We start from the raw sequence: 12,310 nt of genomic DNA on the forward strand, positions 1-12,310 counted from the left end.
AGGGAGAGGGGAGAGCTGGATAGACTAAAGCACTAAAGCGCTGCCGCATCACTCTCTCTAGAGATATACTGTAAAGCGAGGATTATATGCCACAGCACTGCTATGAGCATAATAAACATCCAGCTATCTATGACGTGTACATCAGCTAAAATTACTGGCTAAACATGAGGGTTAAGACTTAATCAAGAAAGCTTTAAACAAAATTAGCCCCACTTTACATAGAAAGAGGAGAAATGATTGGAAAGTCACCAGTAATTTGTAATGTGTGTTGTTCGTGTGCTGCACAGATTTAGTTCCTATGAATGTGAGCAATCATATCAGAAGTAACTTTCTCACCATATTGCGTCATTGCAGGGAACAAACCAACAAAATGGAAATTCATACACTCAGGAGTAAAATAACTAGATTTCTTGTGAATTAGTCTTTTTTTAAACTTTCAAAATCAGCAAAAACACAAAAGCTTTGCTGATCTAGACAGTTTCATTAGTGTCACCATTCAAAAGAAAGAAGGCGGGGGAAGCTGTGAGACAAACATTTTTGCTTTGAGCTACGATACTTAAGTGATAAAAGGGACGGCCCCAAAATGTACATGGAGTCATAAATTGAGTCCAACAGTTCCTGTGTTGCATAAAAGACATTAAGTAGTGACTGACAGGTTGCTATACAGCACATTTAAAGCAGGAGGAAATGCTGTCTGCACACGCATGTCTCAAACTGTAGCACCTTCAAAAAAAAAAAAAAAAAACAGTTCAAAAGGACAGCAAGTTCGCAAACGTTCTCAGGACTTCAGATTTCTCAGAGTGTGTTTTTTCTATTTCAGGTTCAAATAGGAACCATATTGAGAAATATATATATACATTTGGTCCATGTAGTTCGTGTTGAAATAGTTCATTTCAGCTGAAATCAAAACCTCTTCATTTTTCCATAGCTCAAAACTCTCTAGTTTCAAAGAGTTTTCTGTCTTTGTTTATGGATTTACATACTGCATATGATATGGGATGTGTAACCAGCTAGAAACAGAAATAATGCTAAACCTCTCTCCAGAATACCATCAGAGGGTGGTGGTAGCTCAAGTCTTTAAGGATCTGGGTTGTTGATTGGGGTTCCCAGCACCACCAAGATACCATCGTTGGGCTCTTGAGCAAGGCCCCCCAACCCCCCCTACTCCAGGGGTGCTGCATCATGGCTGACCCCACGCTCTGAAGTTTGGACACACCTTTTAATTCAGTGTTTTTTGTTTAGGGATTTATTTTCTACATTCTAGAACAATACTGGAGATTTCAAAACTATGAAATAACACACATGGACTTAAGTAATCCATATGTAATGACAACAAAAAACAGTCAGTTGTTATTTTAAGACACGAAGGTCAGGTGTTCTGGAATAGTTCTTGCAAGAACAGTATTGTCAAGTGCATTTGCAAAACCCATCAAGCACCATGATGAAACTGGCTCACATGAAGACCATCCCAGTAAAGCAAGACCAAAACTTACCTCTGCTGCAGAGGAGAAGTTCATTTATAGTTACCAGCCTCAGAAATCACCCGTTAACAGCACCTCAGATTAGAGCCGTTATGAAGGCTTTACAGAGGATAAGTAGCAGACATATCTCGATATGAACTGTTCAAAGGACATTCTTGTGTATTTCGCCCGCCTTCAGCATTGTTTTCCAATGTAGAAAGAAATAAACATCAGGAAAGACCATGGAATTAGAAGATGTGTCCATACTTTTGACTGGTAGTGTAAATGTGACAAATAAAGGCTACTTGAATAAACTTAATTAGGTTGTTAGGGCATCTATCAAAAACCCTAAAGCTGGAACCTTTGGTACTCTTCCAGTGGACTATATAAAGTGCAGTCCCACTTGGCTGGTGGTAAAGGTTCAGTGGAAAAAGAAATCTCTGATACTTAACACCTTGCTTGTAAGATATCAAACCATCACAGCCACTTGTCTGTAGTGCTTACCCTACACAAGGAACCTGGAGTCTATCACAGAGGAGTCTATCACATCAGTGTCTCGGGACACAAGGCAGGGGACACTCTGGATGGGGTGCACACACACACATTGACACACTATAGACATTTTTGAAAGTGTCAGTTTAAATATTTGAGGAAGAGGTAGGACTTCACCCGTCGCTTGAAGACTGAGAAGTTTATTCCACCACTCAGTTATCAGAAGAGAGAAGAGTCTTGATGCAGTCCTACCTTGTACCCTGAGAGATGGTGGAACCAGTCAAGTAGTTAGAGGAAACCCCTGAAAAATAGGGAGAACATGTAAACTTCACACACACAGGACTTTACTTTACTTAGCTTAACTTAACTTAATGGGGATGATGGAGACCTAACTAGTTAACGTGATTATGATACAAGAATGACACCAGAAAACTTTTTACTTTTAATTATAAAACATACAATACATCACATGTATATATCACAAATCGACAGGAATTTTAAACACATTTAAGAATTAAGTTCAGTTTCACAAGAATGAAGCTAGAAGTAAAGTTAGAAGCACTAAACTTCATTTGGCTCATGTGAATTTATGTGATTTCGCAATTATGAGATCTTGGCTTTCTAGCAAGGGGTGACATATGGTAAAATGAAACTAAGACCAAACATGATGATCACAAAATAAATTTGCATGTCGTTCCTCAAAAAAATGTGTCTAATTACACAGGTTTTTAAGAAGCAAACACAGGAGCGAAGTCTGGCAGCCAAAATGTGGCTCATCTCTCATTATATAGTGCCATAAAAAAGTCTGAGATCTCAGGTATAATACCTGTCAAATTGGATGCCGTTTTTTATTTCCAGACGGATGAAGATGGAGACAGAGGATACAAAACGAGCATTGTAATGGTCTTTGGCTGGATGTGTGATGATCTCCCCACCTCTTGATAACATGGAAGAAAGTGAGGTCCAAGTTTACTCGGTCTCCCATCGCAGGCGCCATGAGACAGACTCCACATCAAAGTCGAGAAAAAAAACAACACTCCCCGGCCGACCTGTTGCAACACACACCTGAGAAAAAAAAGCAAATTGATTACTCCTTAACCTGCAACGCTAACCAAGGTAACCCTCTGATATGAGTATGAAATAATTATAACGTGCACTTCTCGGTGGGCATTACTGCTGTATGTATATTTTCATTGACTTATGTGAAGACCTCCAAGGTCTGGACAGAAAAAAAATCTACTTTAATAGCTACCTGTCAAGTGTAATTAAGTGTGTTTTTCCTTTTCTATGCTTTTCCCATAGCCTGCAGGGAGACGTTGCTCTTAGCTGTGTCTGCCTCAGCGCCTTTGCCACCCAAAGCTTGGAGACAGTTTTAATTGCAACACGACGACCACAAGAAAAGCCCAGAATCCCCATAAAAGCACAGCAAAGCTGGCTGCAGGCCCACTGAGGAGCGCAAGCCACACCGTAATTACAGGTAAAAGACCTCACTTTTTCTCAGACTGCTCTGAGTGTGTGAGAGAGATGTATCATATTTTAGCATTTCAGATCTCATCACACCTTTGAGTGATCATGGAATATCAGGACATACAGTGGTGGAGGAGTGGTGTGTGTCTGAGGGAATTGGGATTGCTTTCACTGGGAAAGATGAAACGTGGTTGAGATCTTTAACAATTCAAGGTTTCACAGATAAAGGAGTTGGGGAAAAGGGTTGTAGTGCTCAAGTCTGGACACGCACTTGTCTTGTATGGACATATTCGCTTTTGTACTTGGACTTGTCTCTGTCTTGGGCATTGGCCTTGTTAAATATGGTCTTGTTTGAGAGGTTGTAAAAAATTATGGTCATGTTGACACAAAGTTTGGCGAGAAACTCTAGAAATCCCTTCTTCTAGGTAAGACTTGTGCTATATCCCAATACACCTAATATTAATCCAAAATAGTAGCCAATATTAGAATTAGTGTGTCCCAAATCATTGTATGCTGTAATGCGTCTCCCAGAGCTACCAGGATGGTCAAAGAAAGGAAGGGTTTTGTGATGGTTTGCTTTGCCAAATTTGACCCACAATCATGGGGGACGAGTGTAACGTGTAACCTATATTGTCACATAAGATTAATGATTGAATGTTGTAGGGTCAGATGAAGAGACATAGCACCTGATAAAATGCAAATTGGAATTCACTCATTTTTTACACATTTAAGAGAGGTGTAAAGGAAATTTCTAACAATGAATCAAGGGAATGGAAAATTAAATAGTATAATTAAACAGTATCAATTATGTAAGAATAATGAATGAAATAAAGCTGAAATATAAATAAGAACGAGTTTGTTTATGGTAACTGTGTGAGTAACATCGTTCTCTAGCGTTACATGATATGCTAGTACCGTTCAGTACTTTCACAAAAAGCTTACATAGTGCATTTTAGTATATAGTATAAGTAAGAGAACTGGTACTCAGCATTGGTTTTGACTCGGCTAGTCCTGGCCCTGGACTTGTCTCTTGCCAGATGTCAGCTTTGACTATAGTTTTAATCGAATGCATAAAAAACAAACAGATTCCTGAACTCACATTTCAATCCAGGCTTAAGTAAAGAACAAAATATTTGGGCGTGTGCCGTTATTGGAAAATAATCGATGACACTTAATTGATGAGGTCATGTGGCATGACAAAAAAGGAAAGTTACTGAAAACAAAGTTATCCCTCATAAAGCAATTTATTTATTTAAAGAATTATTGTTTTTTTTTAGTCTGTCTATAGTTGCATTTAATGTTGTGGAATGTCACTGAAATTTTTTTCCATTTAAGTTAAGTTAATTTGTCTTTATTTGTCACATATACATTACTGCACAGTGAAATTCTTTCTTCGCATATCCCATCCTTAGGGGTTGGAGTCAGAGTGCAGGGTCAGCCATGATGCAGTGCCCCTGGAGCAGGGTGGGTTGAAGGCCTTGTACAAGGGCCCAGTGGTGGCAGCGTGGAAGTGCTGGGGCTGGGGCTTCCAGCCAACAATCCAGAGCCTTAACCACTTGAGCTACCGTTTATTTCATAATGCTTGTATTTCAAATATCAGAAAGCTCTGACACTGGAAACTTACTTAAATGCTGAATAAATGTCTCCACCCAGAAAACTAGTATATCAACACATTTTTGTAATCTACTTGTGTGGAGCATCGGCTATACGAATCCCTGTTTAAGTTGTAATTATAGAAACCTAATATTTTAAAATGTGATATTTTTATGAAAATGGTCAACGTGATTCCTGGATAATTGTTTAACTGAGTCTTCCTAGCAATGGTTCCCAATCCCCTCTCCAAGACTTCTATTTATTCATTTAGTTTACATCTTCTATACCGTGTCCTAAGTAAAAACTAACTAAAAACTTATTTTCAATATCCATCTCCTGTCAATGGCCTATTTTTCTTTCATCGTCTGCTTTATGATTGTTTTTTTGTGTGTGTTGTGGTTCAATGTCTTTTTTTCCATTCCATATGTCTACTATAACTTACTGTAAGACGGCCTTGGTCTTGTGAAGGGCAAAATATAAAAACACCATATTCTTGTCTGTAATTGTTTATCCAGTTTAGGGTTGTGGTGGATCCAAAGCTTTTCCTTGAACTGCTGACAGAAATGTAGGACACATCACAGAGCCATATCTTTCACAGAACATCACACAAAACTAGACAACTGAAGATTGGATAAAGACCAGGCATGTTTATGCAATCTTCAAGTTTCCAGTTTCAATAAGCCTGAGCCCATTGCAGACTCAGATTCTTGTTTTTGGCTGATAGAAACAGAACCCGCTGTGGTCTTCAACTGTTGTAGCACATCCTCCTCAAGAATTTGACATAGTTTGCTTCCTGAGATGCTTTTCTGTTCACCACAATTGTAAAGAGCAGTTATTAGAGCTGCTGTAGCACTTCTGGTCAGCTTGAATCAGTCTGGCCAGTCTCGTCTGGTCTCTCTCATCGACAAGGCATTTCCATCTGTAGAACTGACAATCACTGGATGTTTTTTTTTTTTCCACGCACCATTCTGTATAGAGACTGTTGTGTGTAAAATCCCAGGAGATCCTCCATTTCTGAAATACTAAACATTTTATAGAAACAAGACCCCCAAAACTGGTAAACCCCCAAACCATACATATTGTACATGCATGTAGAAATCATATGCTGTCTTTGCAAATGCGGTAAACATACCTCTAAGGTTAATGTGAAAAACCATCACTAGTCAACAGCTTGTCCAAATGTGTTTAATATAAGGTTATTATTTAGTCACATCCATAGATGGAGTACTGCCTCAACATCACCTCCTCCACTCGTTGATTTAATTCTCCATTTTCCTTCCAAGTGGTTCAGCAAGTGGCCTGTCAGGACGCTCACTGCATGCAGCTGCAGACAGGAGTGACTGCATGCAGCTGGTGTTTATTAAAATATTGACTTTCATGAGACTGCCATTGTTTCTTTCTGTCATAGCCAGAGCACTTAAGGCAAGCATGTGCCATGATCAATGAGACAGAGAAAAGGCTGCTGTTAGCTCCTTGTCAGGACGGATGAAGCTCTTCAGTCGTCCATGTCCATTCCAATGTCTGGCCTTAGTAAGCCAAAACAAGTGGACTTCTGCTATAGTCTTGAAGTCTTGATTTTTCTCTACTCATAATACATTCACTCTAAACCTCAGGGACCTCCAGATGGACAGCCCTCATTTCGCTCTATCCAGACACATGCAGCACAGGGAAAGAACAAAAATATGGATTGTCATCTAAAGAGCTTGGAGGATTGCTTTGAGAACCACTGCCACTTAAATTGTAAGTCTGGCAGCTTTGATTTGCTGATGTCTGGCATTATATTCTTATCTGTCCATTTGGCAGATGCTTTTATACAAAGTAACTTCCAACTAAAATACAGTCAAAGCATATAGATTTTGAAATTACATTTACTTAGCATTAGGATTAGGGCCCTACATAGGGTTAGGGCTCTACAATGGATCACTCATAGTCCATTCTCAGATTTGAACTGATTCCATTCTCACATGCCGGGCCAGCTAAGATACATTATCTAAATGGTCAAAGCCCATCCAATGTTGCTCACAGTTTTGAAGAAAATAGTTAATGCGTGCTCAAAAAGTCACTAGAGGTAATTGACCGATGAGGTCATTGACTCATTTGCATATTAATTGAATCATCATGATTATGTGCATATCAAAATATGTTATACCAAGAGAGGGGATTTTCTCAACACAATTAGACTAAAACAAAACAGAACAGTTTTGGTAAAGGCACCTAAAAATAGTGCACATTTACCAAACACTTTATTATAAAATTTGAGTACATGACAGTGACCAATGATGTACTTAGAAATTTGCTTGATTTGTCATTTGGTGGCTTTTTTTTTTTTTTTTAAGTAGTCTAAACTGCAACTCTGAGATTCATTCCTTTAAAGGAAACTCTTGTGGCACAGAACAATGTTAATATTTGCTATAAACAAACAGCTAATAGTGGATTAGTTTTTTATTTCTCTGAAACCAAGAACTACCAATTAATTTTGCTTTGGAAAAAAACAAACAGAATCAGCTGGGGCTGATTTCTATCTATCCCAAACTGTAGATTAATGCATCCTATCTATCAGTGGTAGTCAAGTCTAGTGATTACACTTTGTGAAATGCAGCCTGGGAAACAATCTTTGTGTGCACTGTGAATCATTTCTCGAAGCTTTCCTCACTGGTATATCCATAAAATAGTCCTGAGCATTGATTGATATAGCACATGTGATACACAATGGCGTGTAATCACTGAAAGCGCTGATTTTTCGAAACGGAAGAAAAACTGGCGGTAAATTGACTAAGCAGATTGTCCAATCAAAGTTCAAATTACACAAAGGAACAAATGACAGAAATATAAGTTTTGTGCGGTTTGAATGAAAGAGCTGGCTAATAGTAAGTGCAGCATTTCTGTTTACCATGCTTGCTATTTAGAAGAGGCATGATGTACCTATGCACAATAGTTTTATGCCCATGATGAGTCCCCGTGCTTTAAGGCTCAATCGTAGTGTTTTATAATAGTAACATTTTGCACTCCTCCAATTCACTATCATGACCAACAGTCACTTCTGTAGTTTAACCAAGTTCACCTAACCCTAATAATCAGCGGATATACAAATGACGTGAGACAATGCATCTTTCTACCCTTTCCGCCCTTTTTGAAACCTATCCACCCTTTTTGAACCTTCCTGTCCTCCACAGAAACATCCGCCGTTATAGTGATGATGAAAACCGAATGAGACGATGCCAACTTTTTGTCATTGCCTTGTTTCCTCAAATCAAGAGTCCTCCCTCCCAGTAGGGACCAAGAGAAGCCAAGAGCAGCATGCCGAAACGTGTCCCTCGCTGCTTCTTTCACTGTCTGCATAATAACCATCTACGCAGGGATTCTCTCTAAGAAAGAGAGTTCCTGGTAAGTAGAGCAGCCAAGCTTCTCCGGAGACAGACAGAGACTCCAGCAGGAGAGAGGAAATCAAAAGTTAAATTATAAAAAGAAACAAAAAGAGCAGAGTCTTGCTGGTTTAATGATAATTTCAGGAACTGTTCAAAAGGATGCTCGCACAATCACATAACAAGGGGCCGAGGAGGAAAGGCAGAATTATTTAATTACCTCCTACGAGTAATACATTGTACTTTTTTGTGTCCTACTTTAAATAAAGATCTTATTCAAGTTAAAATCATTTATTTATTTTTTTATTTTTTCAGCTTTTTGTTTGGTCAGGCACTGTTTAGAGGAATATGTAGGAACAATGATCATGCAGGAATGTTAATTATTTAGGGAATAGCAGAATAGGCATAGCAAATTATTTTGGAGCAAATATGGCTAAGTTTAAGCACACAAGGGTCAGTTATAGCAGTGGCAATGTATCCTGGGCCAAAAGTGGCCTAACTTTATGCAGCCACATTTAAGGTTTTTGCGGTATTTGGAGTCAGAGCCAAAAACGGCTCAAATGCAACCAAGCATATCTAATGCCTGTGCTGCATTTCAATGTTGGGCCAAAAATGGCCCAAGTGTAAGTTCTGCTCCATATCATGCCTGAAATATGGTCTCATCAAGGCTGAGTTGTGGCTGTGTTCTGGCAGCCAGATCCGGTTGAGTTCAGAGCCGTCATTCCGAGGCGGTATGCGGGCCAGATGAAAATGGGAAGCATGGGCCAGCGCTGGGCCATCATTCATCTAGTGGGCCATCATACAAGTGAGTGTCAGGACGATTTCAAAATGGTTTTGCAAAGCTGTTAATCAGATAAAATATGCTTGCTGAACTCTAGGGGGTGGAGTTTAGAAGCTTAAAACACTACTCTGAATACAAAGTCAATGTTTTTATAAACATTGACTTTGGTGATTTTTCCATCCATCCATACATCCAATCTCTGTACCACTTATCCTACACAGGGAGCCTGGAGACAATCCCAAGGGAGTCAGCACACAAGACAGGGGATACTCTGGACAGGGACACAATCAAACACATATTCATACACTATGTATGATGTATTGATACCTCAGCCTACTACTGAGGGAGAACCCAGAGGAAGCACAGGAAGGACATGCAAACTCCAAGCACACTGGGCGAGAGACAGGAATCAAACCCATATGTGCCCCCCGCTAACCTCCTGGTTCTTTACAATTTCATTCATTTGTTCATCTTCATTTAGTGCTTTATCCTAGTCAGGGTTGCAGAAGACATGGTCCTTAACTTGGGAACGCAGTGCATGAAATGGGAATACACTGTAAACTGAGCTTGTGAATGAACTCGGGATTCTAGAGTTGTGAGGCACCAACCTTACCCCACACTCTCCCACCACTTTGTCATTTATTATCTCCATTTATTGAATAAAATATCTTTAGTACAAAACAGAAATGACCATAAACACACTACAAACCTGGAAATAAAAATGTTTAGAGTGTGATAACTCTCTGCTGACATAATCACAAGATCCCATCTCTGCTCAATTTATTATTGGATTGTTGAAGTGATATGTGATTGTGATGGATGCTCTAGGCTTTATGTAATTATTGCGAGTGGTTATCATTGTCATTACTGATGGTTTATATCACTTTTATCGCCGTGTCCACCCTTGTAGAAGTGTGATTAATAGCCACTGTTCTGGGAACACATTAAGGAAGCCTTTCAAAGGAAAGACTTTCATGCTTAACTGACCAGTGCCTGAAAACTGAAGATGTTAGATTAAATTAAAATATAAATATGCATTAATTATTATTATTATTATTATTATTATTATTAATAATAATAATAATAATAATAATAATAATAATAATAATAATAAAAACTGAAAGGTAACTACCAAGTACTGTTTTATTATTTATCAAAAAATAAATATACTGTATTTATTAAATAATTGTGACATTATTCAAGAATATTTATGCATTCCTTCATTTTCAATAAAACATTTATCCTGATCAGTGTAACGGTGGATCTGGAACTTATCCCAGGAACACCAGGTGTGAGGCTGGAATACAACCTGGATGAAACACCCATCAGTCACAAGGTACCATGCATGCAAATATTCACACACTCCTACACACCTAGCAGTGATTTAGAGTATCAGATCTGCCTGCCATGTTTTTGGAAGGTGGGAGGAAACCTTAGAACCTGACGGAAACCCAGGGAGAACATGTGACACCCACACGGATTGTAACCTGAGCTCAGGATTGAACCAGGATCCCTGGAGCTGTGAGGCAAAAATGTTATCCGGTGTACTCAAGAATATACAATTCCAGAGCATAATGTACTGAATTTTTATTAGTTCAAGGCAAAAAATATAGAATAGAATGGAATATAAAATAGAATGGAAAATTCTTTTTAAATTGTTTTACTAAATATTCAGTACTACTGATGAATAAATGCTTAGGCTGTTAATTAAGTTGTAGATTAATCTATTTTTGTGAATTGAAATCAGTTAATACAAATAAAAAAAAAATTAAGTTATCTGGTAATAAAACATTAACACTATTGCAAGTGTACAGCATACATGTGAATATTTGAATCAAATATTATGCATTATACCAGCAAGGACGAAATGTCTGAGGAATATATTCTGATAATTCAATTTCATACTGTTTCTTGGACAGTTAAAATAATTGTCTCTGTTATACTGTAAAAACATATTTGAATAAATCCAATGAATTCTGGTTAGGGTGTGTTGGATGAAAAACCGATCACCGTATATATACACAGACGCTGACAGTTTCAAGTGTATGCAATCTGTCCTGTCTTCAGAAGCAACCTTGAGCTGTTGATGGAGATGACAGAACATACCGCAGCTTCTCCATGACCTTGCTGAGACGTAAACACACCAGCTGGCCTGCAGTGACGACTCTTAGATACAGTATCTAACATCTTCATTTGTCTTATCCGTTTTCCTTCCATGATGGTGGAGTGACAAAGCACTCAAAAGATTCTCATAGCTCGCTTGTTATCTGATCCCATCAATTACTGTCGACGCTTCTGTCCGGCCTGTCTTATGTCGCTCTTTGTCATCTTTGGAGATAAGGTGTCACATCTGCAATCGAGGGGCCATTAAAGCACACAAGCCTTCTCCACTCGCTCCACAGAGACCAGCTGAGAGGTTTGCCCTTTTTCATTAGGTCATATGGTCACTCTTTAGAGTGACTGGTAACGAAACCTTATTTGACAAGGTTGAAAGAGCATTCCGCATCCTCCGGGGTTGGTTTTTATGAAAAACTGTCAAACATCATCAACTGCACTCATTTCAATAATTTTACTGATTGAATTTTGTTCCACATTTCCTGGTCCTTTTGTGTTACGTTTACATTCGCTCCTTCGGCTGACACTTTTTATGCATAGTGAAGTGTAAGGGTCAGGGTACTGGGATTTGAACTCACAACCTTTTAATCGGTAGTCGAATACATTTGACACGTGAACTACTAATCCCCACAGGCTCCGGGTGACTATAGTGTAAGCAGGCAAAAGTTAGAATTCACAGCTCTGATGCTTTCACTTCACAATGAGTAGCTAAGATATTCTTTAAAAAAGGGTTGTTATGTTTCTTACTTGGAAACCTTTCACTATAAGAGATACAGTGTTTTAATGAAAGTAGAAACCTTTATGGTTTCCCTTTGAGGAACAAACAGAAGAACCTTTTTGGATCCCCAAGAGTGTAGGTTTACAAAATGTAGTTTAGTACTATAAGTTAAACATGAGTATTTACTTTTACCTCTCTTCAGAAAATAAGCCTGGCAGTTTTAGCGTATGGCCATTTTTGGAAATGTCGCAGCATGCATAGAAACAGATTAAATGAAATAGATTAAAGAACTGAAAATATATCTGTGTAAATGATTAGATCA

The 12,310-nt window shown here is 38.6% G+C and overlaps 1 long non-coding RNA gene across 1 annotated transcript; it reads left to right on the forward strand.

Moving 5' to 3' along the window:
- The first annotated feature begins 2,831 nt into the window (after positions 1-2,831).
- On the forward strand, positions 2,832-5,311 carry LOC131345544 (uncharacterized). Its single transcript, XR_009203502.1, has 3 exons — positions 2,832-3,068; positions 3,255-3,429; positions 4,832-5,311. It is a non-coding gene; the product is annotated as an uncharacterized LOC131345544 (long non-coding RNA).
- The last annotated feature ends 6,999 nt before the right edge of the window (positions 5,312-12,310 follow it).

The sequence above is a fragment of the Hemibagrus wyckioides genome, linkage group LG25, assembly GCF_019097595.1.
Source record: "Hemibagrus wyckioides isolate EC202008001 linkage group LG25, SWU_Hwy_1.0, whole genome shotgun sequence".
Taxonomy (NCBI): domain Eukaryota; kingdom Metazoa; phylum Chordata; class Actinopteri; order Siluriformes; family Bagridae; genus Hemibagrus; species Hemibagrus wyckioides.